Source organism: Salvia hispanica, chromosome 6 (assembly GCF_029641045.1).
Source record: "Salvia hispanica isolate PSC_SH4W2 chromosome 6, Shi_PSC_v1, whole genome shotgun sequence".
In the NCBI taxonomy this organism is placed as follows: Eukaryota; Viridiplantae; Streptophyta; class Magnoliopsida; order Lamiales; family Lamiaceae; genus Salvia; species Salvia hispanica.
In genome coordinates, this window is record NC_142697.1 from 44,025,548 (window position 1) to 44,030,564 (window position 5,017).

At 39.2% G+C, this 5,017-nt stretch overlaps 1 pseudogene; it reads left to right on the forward strand.

Annotated features, from left to right (window-relative positions):
• The first annotated feature begins 208 nt into the window (after positions 1–208).
• On the forward strand, positions 209–3,295 carry LOC148923866 (berberine bridge enzyme-like 18 pseudogene; annotated as a pseudogene).
• The last annotated feature ends 1,722 nt before the right edge of the window (positions 3,296–5,017 follow it).

A 5,017-nucleotide genomic window follows, 5' to 3' on the forward strand; every position in this document is an offset into this window, starting at 1 on the left:
AGACATCTCAGTCATGCATATATATCGACTGATATCCGTAATTAATGCATAAGAATTCTGCATGTATGATGAATAAAGGGATTGGGATTTTATGTGTGTATTATGGCATAGTGAGTTTTAGTTTGGTTTGTAGTTATGTTCATTGTGTTTTATGTACGATATTATGGTTTGTAATGAATAAAATGCAGCATGTATTTTGTGTGTTAATATGAGTTATTTTCAAGTCGACTACGAAGGCCTCTCCTACGCCTCTGCGTCGGCCCCCTTCGTCATCGTCGACATGAGAAACTTCCGATCAATGACAATCGACGAGAAGGCGAAAACCGCGCGTGTGGAGGTCGGCGCAACCCTCGGCCAGCTCTACTACACCATCTCCCGGACAAGCAAAACCCTCGCTTTCCCCGCCGGCGTCTGCCCAACCGTTGGAGTCGGCGGCTACTTCAGCGGCGGAGGCTACAGCATGATATCACGGAAATACTCCATCGCCCGTGACCACATCGTCGGCGCAGCCCTCATCAACGCAGATGGCCAAATCCTAAACAAAAAAAAGCATGGGAGAGGATCTGTTCTGGGCTATCAGAGGCGGCGGAGGGACTAGCTTCGGATTATTCTAGAATTCACTGTTACACTAGTCTCCATCACAGAAACCGTCACAGTCTTCAACGTGACACGAAAGTTGGAGGAAAACGCGACGGAGCTAGTCGATAAATGGCAACACATCGCCGATAAAGTCGACGAGAATCTCCTCCTCAGTCTATTCCTAAACCCTACCAACTCTCCGGCCACCGCAAACCTAACAGTCGCCGCCTCATTCACGTCGATGTACCTCGGTGGGGCCTGAGACCTCCCTATAATGGAAGAGCAGTTTCCCGAGCTCGGATTGACCCAGGGACAGATCTAATGTATGTTTAGATGGGGCAAATGCCCCACCTCAATCTCCAATATATACACACACATATACATTAAAATAATCTAATACCGACATATTCACATAATTTGCCCCCCTTCGTTTAATAAAATAAAGATTTACTTGCCCCTGATCACCTACGAAAAACACCGCTTGCACTAGAAAATAGGGGAGACCTAAGACCCAAATAAAAATATAAGTACTATAAATATAAGCCCCAGAATTTTTAAAAAAAAACAAGTAAAATATTTGTGTTCCTTTTGAATACAGCCGCAATGACAGAGGCCCTCTCCCAACACCCAAATTTTTTCTCTTATTATTATATTTTTATATTTATATGTTAATATTTTTGCCCCTCCTACTATAATTTCCTGGCTCCATCCCTGGATTGACCGAAGATGATTGCAAGGAGATGAGTTGGGTGGAATCTCTTCTCTTCTTTGCTAACGTTTATGACCAAACCCTAGACGTGTTGCTGGACAGGACGCCTGCGGGCGGGTTCGGACTCGGGTACTTCAAAGTGAAATCGGACTACATGAGCACTCCGATTCCAGTGAGCGGTCTCAGAGAGATATGGAGCTTTCTTAGAGGACGGGAGTGTTGGAAACAGAGAGTAGAGTACAGCAAGAAGAAAGAAATAAACGTAGCCTTTGTCATCACCTAGCCTGACTTGAATCTTGCGAGATTCATCGAGCTCTTTGAACATCTCCTTGTTGGAACACATGTGATTCGAGCAACCACTATCCACGAACCACACATCATTCGGCACATCCACGGCGTCTGCAACCGCCATGAATAACTTGCTATCATTCGCCTCTTCTTGGACGCAATTTGCATGTTTTTCCTTCGACCAACAATCTGCTTTCACGTGCCCATATTTACCGCAATTATGACACTGAATTTGGCTCTTGTCGCCTTGCTGTCCACCAAAATATTGCTTTGCATCAGATCGACCGCCACGATCTCGACCTTGGCCACGCCCGCGACCTCGGAAACCTCCTCGGCCTCGTCCTCTTGCCGTAGAGAACTCCTTCCGATTGGAGAATTCACCTTTCACTTGAAAAGCTTTTTCATCAGACTTTTCAAACGATCGGTTAATCCTTGACTCATGAGCTTGAAGAGATCCCATTAGTTCTTCAAATGAAAAAACCGATAGGTCCTTTGATTCTTCAATTGCAGCAACAACATGATCAAACTTTGGAGTCAAGCTTCTGAGCACCTTCTCAACGATGGTCTGATCCGTGATCTTATCTCCACAAGATCGCATTTGACTGACTGTTGCCATTGCCCTCGACAAAAAATCAGCCACAGATTCTCCATTCTTCATGATCAGCGTTTCAAAGTCACGTCGAAGTGATTGCAATCTCACGACGATGACTTTTGAATCTCCCTTGAATTCTTTCTGCAAAGTTGACCAAGCTTGCTTCGAAGTGGTCGCCGTTGCAATTCTGGAGAAGACGCTGTCGTGCACCGCTTGCTGGATGATTGCCAACGCCTTCGAGTCTTTCTTCTTGTTCTCCCGCAATCTGTTCGCCTCGTCGGGATCTGCATATCCCTGCTCCACGAAGTCCCATAGATCTTGAGACCTCAGTAGAGTCTGCATCCGAATACTCAGTATTCATAGCCTTCTCCTTTGAAGACTGGAATGAGTGGTTGTGTAGCACTCATTGAACTTCCGTTGCTGGCCATCGTAATTGAACCCAGCTCTAGATGCCACAAATGTTGGAAACAGAGAGTAGAGTACAGCAAGAAGAAAGAAATAAACGTAGCCTTTGTGTATTAGAAGAATGACTCAAAAGACTTATTTATTCCATTGAAATGAGGTGCTATTTATAGGCACTCTACACAAGAAAAATGCAACTGCTAAACTGAATATAGCTAAGAAATAGGACCACTACGAAAACAGAAAATAGCTAAACATTAGGAATTTTGAAAACTAACAAAGACTAAGTCTAGATAAGTCTTGAGCTGTGAATTAATGAGTCAACGATCTTCATTCAACAGGGAGTTCTAGCTTGCAGTTCGGTCCGTACGGGGGAGTTCTGAACACCTACGTTTCCTCATCGGAGAGGGAATATATTCATGATCCACTACGCCGTGGGGTGGTTTAACCTCAATGACTCGGAAGCCGGTATTCGTTGGATTAGGGGGCTCTACGGCTAAATGGCGCGCCACGTCACCCAGAATCCGTGGGCTGCTTACTACAACTACAGGGATCTTGACATCGGAAGAAAAAATGAAGCTGGGAATACAAGTTATGATCAAGCTAGTGTTTGGGGGCTTAAATATTTTAAGAATAATTTTAGGAGATTGGTTCGTATGAAGACGAAAGTTAGCCCATCGAACTTTTTCAGAAATGAGCAAAGTATTCCGGTGATGGGAACGTAGTTCGTGGATATAGTTATATTAATGTCGAAAAAATTTGTTGAGAATTTGATTAATTTATAGTACTATCAGGGAAATAAAGCAATGTACTTGCTTTGAATAAAGGAATATAAAAAAAATATATATTTTAATGAAACACGTTATTTTGAATATCGTTAATAGTCACTATTTTGTTAATGGATGGGATAACTGAGAACAACTATTAAACCGATTTAACAAATGTTTTTAATGGCTATTAACCCAAAGAAGAAAACATAATTAAGGCAAGTGCCTCATCATCAAACTCGATTTCTAATGCACGGTGGTCACGTGGAACTTGTTCAGTCGTTCATATGTTGGAATCATTTTTCAAACTGGGCCTGGACATTGATTCTATATTAGCCCATTTTATTTCCTTGGGCTTGCCCACCTCATGCGATGGAAAAAACAAATTGGGCTTAATTATGCAGATTAATTTTTTAAAAAGCTGCTTCTTCAATCTCTCTAAAAATCTCCTTTTGTAACGAATGCAAAATGAACAGAAACACTTTTTTAGTGTGTTTGATGTCATATGGTGCGAATTAACGAGGATTTAATTGGTAAATAGACAAAATTTGATATTATTCTGTAAATAAAATTACTACTGTATTCTACTTGGGGTGACTGTGCAGTATGAATTTCTGACTCACTTGTATGTATCTAAATAATGATTAAAATGGTGTTTCCAAGGAATTTTTAATGAAATACAAGGGGATTAATAAATGGTGTTACCATGGTCCATGGATTAATATACCCCAAATCCGGCGCGTAATATTTAATACTCCCTCCGTCCCATTAAATAATATCCAACATTTGCTTTTCGATACAAGATTTTATGTAGTATTATTTTGTGAGTTAATGAGGAAAGAGTAAAGTAAGAGAGAAGAAAAAGTAGAGAGAGTATTATTTCCATTTTTAGAAACGTTTCATTTTTAATGGGACAGACCAATAAGAAAAACGTTTCATTTCTACTGGGATAGAGGGAGTAACTTAATATATGAATTTATTCAAATTCATCGTCAAATTCCAACACGACTTTGATGCAAAACACTTTTTCTCTATCATCACAAAGACCGATTTTAGTTAGAGTGGACTACAAAAATAGTCCCTAGAATATAGATTTATCTTGCCTATTGTCCCTGGACTTTAAAAATATCGTCAGATATCCCTGGACTAAGAGTTTATTTCGAAATCGGTCCTTTTGGCTATTTTTGAACCGAAAATGCCCTTTTGAGCATTTGGACAATTTCGTCTTTTCACATTTTAACTGTTTCAATATGATATTATTTCAATGATATACTAAATCTGATGTCATTTCAAAATTATTTTTTTCTTCCCTTTGTCATCCTTCACTTTGTTTTTTTTTTTATTTTATTTCAATATTAGTTTTAATTTTATAAAATTAAGTTTAAATAGATTTCTAAATACTGATAAATTATTTTTAATTAAAATTATTAATTTATGTATTTATTATGAAAGAGTTTTGTGTGAGTTGGTTGCATAATTTTGTTTCTATGTATATAGCTATTGGATGAAAAAGAATACATAAATTAATAATTTTAATTTTAAAAAGCTTATCTCTCATAGCTTATCCACTTTTTCTCATATTCCCTATACTTTACCCACTTTTCCACTCTATCTTTCTTATTTTACCTATTTTTTCTCATTCTCTCTTACTTAACTTTTTTTATTAAAACGTATTCATTT